Genomic DNA, 13297 nt, shown 5'->3' with positions numbered 1-13297 from the left:
ATGTGGAGCGACCTGGTGAAGCGACGTCATGGACCCGCGCGCTATTTGAAGACGTGAAGCAAACATATTGGAGCGACGTTGCGGAGCGAGGTGACTAACCCTCTCCAGATGTGGAGCGACCTGCTGTACCCCCGGCGTGTATTTTCTTCTGATCGATAATTTATGTTTTATTTGGGCCTTTCAGGTTGTTGACTGAGCCCATTAGGTTTTAGAAGTCATATAAATACTCTCTAAACCTAATGTTAGAGGAGAATCTTGTTTTTCTATCTAATCACAAAGAACCTTTAGGTAAAAGATCTAATCTTGATCATTATCTTGTGTGATTGCTTTGTTATATTGATCACCAATCATGATTAACACCAAATCATCATTGATTCTTGGGTTTATCATGAAGATTAGTGAGTAGTCATCTTTGGATTCATGGGTTAGAGAGACTAAGGGTGATTAAGCTAGATCTAAGGTGTTTTAGTATAGATCCATCTTGTTCATTGCTAGTAGAGTGCTTTATTGCAATTTTAGAGTTGGCCTCTCTAAAGTTGAGCTCTAGGCATTTCATACCCGAAAGGTGTTTGATGAAATGTCTGAACCAACTCTCCTAAGCTTTTAACATTCTTTACCAAAGAGATTTGATGTTAAAAGTGTTAAGATGGCTAATGGACTTGAAATTAATGATTGCTTAGATAATATTCAACCAAAGAAATTTGATGCTTGAGGTATCTTATTGAATGAGCATTCATCTAGAGATATAGTTTGTTTAGGATTGTGTCTAGGTCTAAGGTTGATAGATTGATTGAAAGGTATCACCTTTAGATTGAAACTTGATCACCCAAGGTCAATTCCCTTAGCCCATGAGTTCTTCCATTTCATAAGAAAGGAAAGCTTTGTTTTTTATTGCATTTTAATAGTATTGTAGTTCAAAAATCATCTCACCAATTGATAACATTTAGATTAAGCTTGGTCTTGCATTCCCTTTGCTTTAGAATCACTTAGAACTGGTTTGACATCCTTTATACTATAACATTTGATTAAAAGCCTTGAAAACTCTTAACATCAAATTGGCGCCGTTGCCAAATTCTAAATTGATTGTGACATTGGGATTTAGTCACTTGCTTGAGACTAAGTCAATTTTTGTTTAATTGAGTTATTGCTCTCATTCTTCTTCTCCCTTTGCATTTTAGGTGTATGATCACAAGAAGCAGAGGTGCAACAAACCTAGTTCCAAGAGTGGAAGACATTAGAGCACTTGAGAGGGAGATTGCAAGACAGCGAAGAGAAGTAGAGCAACGGGCTCACTTGCAAAGGTTGAGGTTTGATATGGAGAATCTGCCTCAAGATGGTGATTCCCTAGGGGGCATTGATCCAAGAGCTGATCACCTTAGACTACAGTGCCAGCCACAACATCCACCGCGCCAAGCTCGTGCCATTGGAGCCTATGATCAACCTCACATTAATGGTCATAGGTTGGGAATCAGAGCACCACCAGTGGAGAACAACAACTTTGAGATCAAGTCAGGACTGCTCAACACCATAGAGAACAACAAGTTTCATGGCCTTGTTGCTGAAGACCCTTTTGATCACTTGTACAAATTTGATAAATATTGTGGCTTGTCCAAGAGAAATAGTGTTTCTGAAGATGCTTTCAAGTTGAAACTGTTCCCTTTCTCTTTGGGAGACAAGGCACACCAGTGGGAGAAGACTCTCCCAAGTGACACTGTCACTACTTGGGAAGAGTGTAAGAGAGCTTTCCTAGAAAATTTCTTCTCTACTTCAAGAACAGCTAAGATCATGAATGAAATCTATGGGTTTCAACAGAAGGGTCTAGAGAGCTTCAGTGAAGCATGGGAGAGGTTCAAGGGCTACTGTTCTCAATGCCCTCATCATGGTTTCAGCAAGGAGAGTTTGCTTAGCACCTTCTATAGGTGAGCTCTACCACAGTACATAAACAGGCTTGATACTGCCAGCAATGGTTTCTTCTTGGGGAGAACTGAGGAAGAGGCAGAGGAACTGGTAGAGAACATGGCCAAGAGGGTCTCAGTCTATAGTGAGGAGCATGATAGGGTCAACAGAAGTGATAATCAGCAGACAAAGAAAGAGATCAAGTCCTTGCAAGAGAAGATGGATTTGCTTCTTTCCAACCAAGCTAAACAGGAGCAGATGAACTTTGTGGGTGGTCCTAGTCAAGAGGTTCATCCTAAGGTCAATGAGGTTGATGGTTTGGAAGGCGAAGAAGAGCTATACTTCATCAACAACAATGGTACTTGGTACAGGAAGGAAACTAACTTTCAGTACAACAACTACCAGCAAAGGTCTTACTCTAACAACCAGCAAAGAGGATACCAGTCAAAGCAAAACACTCAGCAAGGGAGCTGTCAGCCTAGGCAAAACATCTCTCCTAGTTTCAGCAATCACGGCAATCAGTCTACTCAAGCTCAAGGAAGTTCTTCACAAGCTCCAGCTTCAGATACAAGTGTGGATGCAATGTTCAAGACACTCTTGGACTTTCAGACAAAGAATGAGAAAACAATGGGCTATGAGTTCAAGAACATTCACTCCAAAATTGATGGAAGCTACAATGAGCTCAACAACAAGATCCAAAATTTGGAGAACCAGTTTGCTTCTATGAACTCTCAGCCAAACAGCTAACAAGGGTCATTACCTGGACAACCAGAGCAAAATCCCAAGGAAACAATGAAGGCAATCACCCTACGGAGTGGTAGAGAGTTGCCTCCAAGAGTTCTCACCACGGATGGTGAGAAACAAGGTGGGGAGGTAGCCATCAACATTAATGATGAAGTAGTGATTGTAAATGAGAAGGTTGATGAAGAGATTCTGGAAAAGATTGTTGAAGCTAAGGGTAAAGGAAAGGTTGGAGAAGAGAAGAGGACAGTGAAACACGGGGAAATTACTACTCCAGAAAAGGAATCCTCTTTTGTTCATCCTCCCTATGAGCCAAAGCTACCATTCCCTAGAAGATTCAAAAGATAGCTATTGGAGAAGTACAAAGCACTCTTTGAGAAACAAATGAGTGAAGTTCATGTCACAATGCCCATCATTGATGCTTTTATGTAGGTCCCTCAGTACAACAAATTTTTGAAAGATGTTGTGGCTGCAAAGAAGAAAGAGATGGAGGGCATGATGATCCTTACCCACGAGTGCAACGCCATTATCCAGAGGTTAGATGTTCCAAGGAAGCTAGAGGATCCATGATGTTTCACCTTACCTTGCGCTCTAGGACCCATGGTGTTTGAGCGGTGTCTATGCGATCTTGAAGCTAGTGTCAGCTTGATGTCTTTGTCTATTGCAAAGAAGCTTGGATTTACTCAATACAAGAAGTGTAGACTCTCTTTGGTGTTGGCTGATAGATCAGTGAAGATTCCTGTTGGTATCCTAGAAGACCTTCCCGTGATGGTTGGTAACTTTGAGATCCCTACTAATTTTTTTTGTGTTGGAGATGGGTGAGGAAACCAAAGACCCTTTCATCCTTGGAAGACCGTTCTTAGCCACAACAGGAGCTATTGTGAATGTCAGAGAAGGAAAGATTGATCTTCATTTTGGAAGAGGGAACATCCTCCACTTTGACATCAATGAAGTGATGAAGAGGCCAACCATCCAGAACCAAGTTTTCTACATAGATGAAATAGATGCTCTAGCTGATGAGCTTCTAGAGGAGTTGGCACTTGAAGACCCTCTACAGCATGCTTTGACAATTGAAAGAGAGGTCCAAGTGGTTGAGAACAAGGAAAGTGATGCCTATGTGAAGATGTTGGATTCCCACAAGGGGATTGGTGGTGAAGATCAGAATGAGGAGCTTACACATGAGATTCACCATGCTGCCTCAGCTACTCAACAAGAAGACAGTCATCAAGAGGACTGGAGTGAACTCAAGGCGCCTAAAGTGGAGCTTAAAACTCTGCCCCAAGGTGTAAGGTATGCTTTTCTTGGCCCTAATGAGACTTACCCTGTCATAGTGAGTAGTGAACTTAATGAACTTGAGTTGTCTAAACTTTTGAATGAACTTAGGAAGTTTAGAAAAGCAATAGGTTACTCAATTGATGATATTAAGGGGATATCACCCTCTTTGTGCATACATAGGATACATCTTGAGGATGAATCAATGACTTCTATAAAGCATCAAAGAAGGTTGAACCCCAACTTGAAAGATGTTGTTAAGAAAGAGATTCTAAAACTCCTAGATGCAGGCGTAATCTATCCTTTTTCAGATAGCAAATGGGTGTCTCCTGTGCATGTTGTTCCAAAGAAGGGTGGAATAACTATGGTTAAAAATGATAAGAATGAACTAATTTCAACAAGAACAATGACGGGACATAGGATGTGCATAAACTATAGAAAACTTAACTCAACATCTAGAAATGATCATTTTCCATTGCCATTCATTGATCAAATGCTAGAGAGACTTGCAAATCATCCCTATTATTGTTTTCTTGATGGGTATTCAGGGTTATTCCAAATACCCATACATCCAAATGATCAAGAGAAGACAACATTCACATGCCCTTATGGTACCTTTGCTTATCGAAGGATGCCATTTGGGCTATGTAATGCTCCAGCCACCTTCCAAAGGTGCATGATGTCTATCTTCTCTGATCTTATAGAGGATGTTGTGGAGGTTTTCATGGATGACTTATCTGTCTACGGATCTTCGTTTTCTGCTTGTTTGTCAAATTTGTGCAGGGTCCTACAGAGATGTGAAGACACCAACTTGTGCTGAACTGGGAGAAGTGTCAGTTCATGGTTAAGGAAGGGATTGTGCTGGGGCACAAGATTTCAGAGAAGGGGATTGAGGTAGACAAGGCTAAGATTGAAGTGATGGTTAGTCTGCCTCCACCAAAGACAGTGAAGGACATCAGAAGTTTTCTTGGTCATGCTGGATTCTACAGAAGATTCATCAAAGACTTATCTACGCTCACTAGACCTTTGACCATGCTGCTGTGCAAGGAAGCTACTTTCAGCTTTGATGTAGAATGTCACGAAGCCTTCAATAAGCTGAAGAGCGAACTTGTTAGTGCTCATATTGTCCAGCCACCTGGTAGGGATCTCCCTTTTGAGATTATGTGTGATGCTAGTGATTATGCTGTTGGAGCTGTCTTGGGACAAAGGAAAGACAAGAAGACCCACGTGATATATTATGCGAGCAGAACTTTGGATGATGCTCAGATGAGATATGCCACGACAGAGAAGGAGTTGTTGGCCATAGTCTTTGCCTTTGAGAAGTTCAGAAGTTACCTTGTGGGTTCCAAGGTCATTGTGTACACAGACCATGCAGCTTTGAGGCATCTTCTAACAAAGAAGGATGCAAAACCAAGACTTTTGAGATGGATCCTGCTACTTCAAGAGTTTGATCTAGAGATCAAAAACAAGCCGGGAGTTGAGAATGGTGTAGCTGATCAATTGTCCATAATGAAAATTGAGTGTGATATCCCCATTGATGAGGGACTTCCAGAGGAGCAGATCATGGCTATCAGAGCAGTGGTAAAGGTTTGCAAGACTGGCAAGAAGCTTGAAGAGGTAAAGGCAACTGAAGAGAAGGATCCTTGGTATGCAGATTTGGTTAACTACTTAGCTACTGAAAAAGAACCATTGGATCTTGTGCGCTATGAAAAGAAGAAGTTCTACAAAGATGTGAAGATATACTATTGGGATGAGTCATACCTCTACATTCTTTGCAAGGATCATCTCTATAGAAGAGTGGTAGCTAATGAAGAAATTGAAGGGATCCTTACACATTGCTATGGATCTACCTATGGAGGCCACTTTGCTACCTTCAAGACCGTTTCGAAGGTGTTACAAGCTGGGTTTTGGTGGCCACATATGTTCAAGGACACACAAAACTTTGTTTCCAAGTGTGATTCTTGCCAAAGGAGAGGAAACATCACCAAGAGAAATGAGATGCCTCAAAATCCAATTCTTGAGGTGGAGGTGTTTGATGTATGGGGAATAGACTTCATGGGACCTTTTCCTTCTTCTTATGGCAACAAGTACATCCTTGTGGCTGTGGATTATGTGTCCAAATGGGTTGAAGCAGTGGTAAGTCCTACAAATGACTCAAGAGTGGTGTTAAAGATGTTCAAAAGCATAATTTTCCCAAGATTTGGAGTTCCAAGAGTGGTTATAAGTGATGGAGGATCACACTTCATCAACAAGCTGTTTGAAGGTCTTCTCAAGAAGAAGGGAGTGAAACACAAGGTGGCAACACCTTATCACCCTCAAACAAGTGGTCAAGTAGAGATCTCCAACAGGGAAATCAAGGGAATATTGGAGAAGATTGTGGGAACTAAGAGGAAGGATTGGCCAGACAAGCTTGATGATGCACTTTGGGCATATAGAACAACTTACAAGACTCCTTTAGGCACTACCCCTTTCAACCTTGTCTATGGAAAGGCTTGCCATCTACCAGTTGAGCTTGAATACAAGGCATTGTGGGCCGTGAAGCTGCTGAACTTTGACATCAAGAGTGCAAAGGAGAAGAGACTCTTTCAGTTACATGAGCTTGATGAGATAAGGATGGACGCTTTTGAGAACTCAAGGATCTACAAAGAGAAAACCAAGGTCTTTCATGACAAGCACATCCTCAAGAGAGAGTTCAAAGCTGGGGATCAAGTTCTTCTCTACAACTCTAGGCTGAAGCTGTTTCCAGGGAAGCTCAAGTCAAGGTGGTCTGGTCCATTTAAGGTTAAGGAAGTGAAGCCTTATGGAGCAATTTTACTTTGGGACAAGCAAGGAAATAATTTCACAGTTAATGGACAGAGTCAAGCAGTACATGGCTACAACACCCAAGGAGAATGGGACATCAACCCCACTCTCTGATCCTGCTCTAGCCTAGTCTCAAAGTAGACAAAGTTAAGCTAGAGACTTAAAACAAGCTCACTTGGGAGGAAGTGCCATATCTATCCTTGTACATACTTCACGAGGATATATAAAAAAAAAAATATTTGGAGCGGGGTGTTGCAGCGAGGTCTGGAGGTCGCTCTGCGTGTCGATAGCTCGAGCTTCCCTGGAGCGAGCTAAGTGCTGCGAGGTGATGAAACCGCGCGTCAAAACGAAAACATAAAAGCCTGAGTTGGCGCGGGGTGATGCAGCGGGGTCTGGACGTCGTGCCACGATTCGAAGACTCGGACGACGGTTCAGCGCGGGGTGTGGCAGCGGGGTTTGAAACTCGCGCGTCAAAAGTCCAAAATATGAACGACGTTGGAGCGGGGTATGGCAGCGAGGTACCGAAGCCGCTCCACGACAGCCCATGTATGATTTCTTGACCCGAAACCCGATGACCCGACCCATCCTAACGACCCGACCCGACCTAACCCTAACCCTACCCCGCGCCCGTCTCTCTCTCTCTCGTTTTCCCCACTTCTCCCCCAAACACAAACACAATCTCTAAAATTTCCCAACTCAAAAAACCTCATAACTCACTCAAATCTTAACCAAATCAGCCCATTCTTGTTTCTAAATCCAAGCTTTCCCCCCTATAGTCTATTTTCTTGAATCAATTCATCTTTTCATTCTAATCCAAGCAAGGTATGGAAATCCAAAGATGAATTTCGTGGGTTCATGAACCCTAGAAATTAAAACTCGAATTTAGCTTAGTTTCTTGCTTGATTATTGTGAATTTGACTAGGGAAAGCTTATATATCATGTTGGGTTGCTAATTTTGTGGTAGAAATGAGTAGAATCCGAAATTGAAAAGATTAGGGTTCTTGAGATTTGAGAATATTCGAAATTGCCAACATTGAGTTTGAATGTTGTTTGGATTGAGGTATTCACTATTATAAAAAAGTCTCAATAAGATAGTGGGGAAAGGCAAAGAAAAAGAGTTAGAGCTAAGAAGTAAAAAGAAGGTCCCTAGTTGGTTGAGTCAAAATAAAAAGAGAGTTGTTCATTGGGTGAGATATGAAAGTGGGAGTATTTTGGGTTTGGGAAAGAAAGAAAAGAAGGGTAGAACTTAAAGCTACTTAGAAAAGGGGTAGAATGATGAGAACAAGCATTGTATGCATGAATTGCTCTTTTTTTTAGATAAATTTTGCATAATGATCTTGCTCCTAATCTTGAGTGTGAGCCACTATAAATGATGCAATTGAAACCCATTTTTCTTCACATTAGACCACTCTTTCTCACCAAAACAAATGATTGAGATCAAATATCCATTTGCAACAATTCACCTTGTGTGTGTGTGTGTGTGAATGAATGTGAGAGTTGGCTAAAGAACTTGTTGGTTGGATGACAATGTGCCTTGTGTAGAGATAAAAGAGTCTTAATAGGCCTTGAGAAACTAGAGTGCACTAAGAAAGTTGCTCATGCTATTTGCTATGTTTTCCTTAGGATGTTAGGTTGATGGCTAGAAAGTGTCCTTTTGGTAATGAGTTCCCATTTCCAAACCACTCTCCCTTTTTTCTCTTGAAAGTTTACTTGTGGACAAGTAAAGGACTAGTGTGGGGGAGTTGATATCTTGCACATTTGCAATGTTTTAACTCTTCATTCTCGCATGTTTTGATCATTTAGATTAGGGTTATGCATTTTAGTTTCCTTTTTGCATTGCATAAATCTTTATCAGGTGTTGGAGTGTCCATTGGAATTCTTGGAGATACTTGTAAGCATTTGGGATCAAAAAGAGAGTGGAAAAATGTTGTTTGAGCAAACAGAGCACCGGAGCGGGTTACGGGAGCGACCTACGACACCCGCTCCCGACGAAACGAAGACAGTGCGACCTCTTGCACAGGGGTGAGACACCCGCTCCGAGCTCAACCTCTCGTCGACAAATTTCGAGAAGTGGAGCGACCTGGTGGAGCGACGTCATGAACCCGCGCGCGACTTGAAGACGTGAAGATGGCGTTTAGAGCGACGTCCCGCAGCGGGGTTATTAACCCGCTCCAGATCTGGAGCGACGTCATGGACCCGCGCGCGATTTGAAGACGTGAAGCAAACATATTGGAGCGATGTTGCGAGCGAGGTGACTAACCCGCTCCAGATGTGGAGCGACCTGGCGGAGCGACCTGCTGTAGCCGCGGCGTGTATTTTCTTCTGATCGATAATTTATGTTTTATTTGGGCCTTTCAGGTTGTTGACTGAGCCCATTAGGTTTTAGAAGTCATATAAATACTCTATAAACCTAATGTTAGAGGAGAATCTTGTTTTTCTATCTAATCACAAAGAACCTTTAGGTAAAAGATCTAATCTTGATTATTATCTTGTGTAATTGCTTAGTTATATTGATCACCAATCATGATTAACACCAAATCATCATTGATTCTTGGGTTTATCATGAAGATTAGTGAGTAATCATCTTTGGATTCATGGGTTAGGGAGACTAAGGGTGATTAAGCTAGATCTAAGGTGTTTTAGTATAGATCCATATTGTTCATTGCTATTAGAGTGCTTTATTGCAATTTTAGAGTTGGCCTCTCTAAAGTTGAGCTCTAGGCATTTCATACCCGAAATGTGTTTGATAAAATGCCTGAACCAACTCTCCTAAGCTTTTAACATTCTTTACCAAAGAGATTTGATGTTAAAGGTGTTAAGATGACTAATGGACTTGAAATTAATGATTGCTTAGATAATATTCAACCAAAGAAATTTCAAGCTTGAGTTATCTTAGTGAATGAACATTCATCTAGAGATATAATTTGTTTAGGATTGTGTCTAGGTCTAAGGTTGATAGATTGAATGAAAGATACCACCTTTAGGTTGAAACTTGATCACCCAAGGTCAATTCCCTTAGCCCATGAGTTCTTCCATTTCATAAGAAAGGAAAGCTTTGTTCTTTATTGCATTTTAGTAGTATTCTAGTTCAAAAATCATCTCACCAATTGATAGCATTTAGATTAAACATGGTCTTGCATTCCCTTTGCTTTAGAATCACTTAGAACTGGTTTGACATCCTTTATACTGTAACATTTGATTAAGAGCCCTGAAAACTCTTAACATGAGTCGGTGGCTCTCTTCTTTGCCGCCAGTCTCCCTTCCATTTTTTTTTGTTTTGCTTTCCACACCTCTGTTTTCTGCTTTCCATATGTGTGCTTCTCTGAGTTGATGAGATTTTGAACCTTTCGGTGTTAGATCTGAGGCTTCGTTGGAGTAGCGGCGAGTTTGTCGGTGAGGGGGTGGCATAGAGAGTTGGACCTTTGAGCAACTTGACGGCATAGTTGTGTGTTTGGCATCTTGGAGACCCATCTCTTCTCAGTCGTGGTGGAGTTTCTGAGTGAAAATCCGTCGATGGCCGGTAGATCTCAGGATGGCGGTTTTGTAGGTATTGTGTCTTCTCTGGAATGGATTTCTGTCTTGATAGAACTGATGGTGGAGATGTGCGTCATGCTCGGACTTTGAGATGGCGACGACCAATAGAAGAGAATGCGTTTAGGGTGTCGAGAGTCAGATCCTTTGGCGTCTCGTCGTCTGTGGCCGCGGGACACCTCTGGTGGTGGTTCCTCTGAAGATACACCATGGACGGAGCTATCGACTGGCCTTGGACACCCGACAGTTGTGAGTTAGCATTTAATCGAAGGTGTGAACCACCGGCATCCACATTGGAGTTGGAAGCTAAGCTTCCATGTCTTCTTTTTTTTCTACCATAGATCTGCATGCTTGGTGTTGTTTTCGATTGTTTTCTTTATAACTTTAGCTCGTTCTGTTTTTCTGGTGTGCCTGAACTCGTTCTATACTGATGCCTTTTCACGGAATGGTTTTTAATGATATATATTTATATTTAAAATATAAAAGTATATAACTAGTAAATACAATTTGCATTCCTTTTAGGCAAGTCAATTCACTAATAGTATTTTTTTTTTCTTTTTTTTGCAAAATTCATTAATAATATTATTAGTCTATAGAACTGCTATGAACTTCAGAACACCTCCCACGATTCCCTCTGTTTTTTTTTTGTTGGTGTAAAACAGTTCACTCTTTTAGGAGTGCAACACTGTTAAGTCCAGCAATGAATCCAAAAATGTAAATTCTTAAGTGGAGTTATTGTCACTTTACGATCGCTAGATTAATTGCTCTTCAAACAACATACACCAGAATCAATCACAAAAGCCATTAACAAAAGAGTACAAAATTGATTGCTCTGGAATTCGAACTATAAAAACATAGCTACTACGAAAGAGGCTTTCAAATGTGTCTCGCCACAGGAGGCTAGCATCATTTTTACTCTTTGGTTTCAAAACTTAAATGGATAAAACCTATGTATATCTGTTTTGAAAAGTCATAAAACAATGATATTTTCAATAAACTTAACTTTCATTCAAAACATAAAATACTATTTCCAACTTGGAATGATGAAACAGAGAAAGAAAAAAACAAATATTCACTCGATATAATAGTATCACTTGTCTAAGTTATATCTGTCAAAAAAAAAGAAGTTATATTTGTCAAATGCGAGTTCAAGATATTTCCCTTTTATTAATTCCAGCGGCGGCTTTCTTCGTTCTCAAATACTGACAAATCAACATTCGTATCACACATCACTAAAATATATTAAGGGTAGTAGATCCAAATATGTAAATTAGTATATTCTTTCATTCAGTGTAGTTTTTTTTTTTTTTTTTTTCCATTCAGTGTAGTTGATCTTAACCTAGACTTTTCTCGCCTTCTATTTTTTTTTTTTTTCAAACTTTCTCACCTTCTATATTTCTTTATATATCATGTACATTTTCTTTTAGAAATAAACATCCGGGCAGATTTTGGTTATATTTTTTTTATTGTTTTTTTTATTGTTTTGATAATGTCTCTAAACATAAAAGTTATTTGAATATTTTTAGATTTCTAGGTATCATAACCAAACCTAGTAAGATCTGGAAGGACCCAACTCGAAATACGTAGAAGAACTTATAAGGGGAAATTACATGTTTACCACTTTCATGCAATCGCTTTTCATTTTTACCACCACTAAAATGATATTTTCAAAAATATCTTCTTCATTAAACGGCAAAAAACTCTTATGTCCATGTTCTTTATATATATAATAAATAAATAAAAATCTAAAAAAATAAAAAATAATTTTTTAAATTTTTTTCTGAATTATACTATTTCGAAATTCAAACCCTAAACCCTAAAACTCAACTCTAAACTCTAAACCATCAATCCTAAACCCTATTTATTTTTAAATAAACCCTAAACCCTGAAACATCAACTCTAATCTCTAAACCCCAAAACATCAACTCTAAACTCTAAACCCTAAACCTTCAACTCTAAACCCTAAACCCTAAACGTAAACCCTAAACCCTAAACCTTCAACTCTAAACCCTAAAACATCAACTCTAAACCCTAAACCCTAAACTTCAACTTTAAACCCTCAACCATCAACACTAAACCCTAAACTATCAACACTAAACCCTAAACCCTAAAAAGTAAACTCTAAACCCTAAACCCTAAAAATTAACCCTAAACCCTAAAACATCAACTCTAAACCCTAAACCCTAAACCTTCAACTCTAAATCCTAAACCCTAAATCCTAAACCCTAAACCCTAAAACCCTAGAGTTGATGTTTTACGGTTTAGATTTGAAGATTTAGGGTTTAGGGTTTACCTTTAGGGTTTAGAGTTGATGTTTTAGGGTTTAGATTTGAAGGTTTAGGGTTTACGGTTCGAATTTCAGAAAATATAAGGTTTAGGGTTTAGGGTTTAGGGTTTACGGTTTACATTTAGGGTTTAGAGTTGATGTTTTAGGGTTTTGATTTGAAGGTTTATGGTTTAGGGTTTAGAGTTGATGTTTCAGGGTTTAGGGTTTAGTGTTGATGTTTCATGGTTTAGGGTTTAGAGTTGATGATTTAGGGTTTAAAGTTGATGTTTTAAGTTTAGATTTAGGGTTTAGGGTTTATGTTTAGGGTTTAGAGTTGATGTTTTAGGGTTTAGATTTGAAGTTTTAGGATTTAGGGTTTAGAGTTGATGTTTCGGGGTTTAAGGTTTAGAGTTGATGTTTCATGGTTTAGGGTTTAGAGTTGATGATTTAGGGTTTAGAGTTGATATTTTAAGTTTAGATTAGTTAACCATATGTTTTTTTTTTGTCAAAAGTAATCAAAAGGTTATAAATGTCTTTTACCCTTCATTAAAGATGAGGGTAAAAGTGGTTATTGTAAACATGAAAAGTGGTACTTTGAAAATAGTATTTTTGGCACTTTCCCAACTTATAATACCCAAATAGACCATGTTCCAAAATCAAAAAAACTGATACCCGAAAGAAATAACTTGTATCTAAACTGGTACCCAAATACTATGTCTAACCTATTCTGTAAACAAATAAAAAAACTCTTTGTTAATCATTTTGAATTCTTGTCCCAGATGGATCCAA

At 39.5% G+C, this 13297-nt stretch overlaps 1 non-coding gene across 1 annotated transcript; it reads right to left on the bottom strand.

The window, feature by feature from the left end:
- Nucleotides 1-1779: 1779 nt before the first annotated feature.
- Nucleotides 1780-1886, bottom strand: LOC125589530. The gene has a single exon (XR_007325711.1). It is a non-coding gene; the product is annotated as a small nucleolar RNA R71 (small nucleolar RNA).
- Between the last annotated feature and the right edge of the window lie 11411 nt (nt 1887-13297).

Source organism: Brassica napus, chromosome C6 (assembly GCF_020379485.1).
Source record: "Brassica napus cultivar Da-Ae chromosome C6, Da-Ae, whole genome shotgun sequence".
NCBI lineage: Eukaryota > Viridiplantae > Streptophyta > Magnoliopsida > Brassicales > Brassicaceae > Brassica > Brassica napus.
The sequence above is the reverse complement of the archived record's forward strand: the minus strand, read 5'-3'. Positions and strand labels throughout refer to the sequence as shown.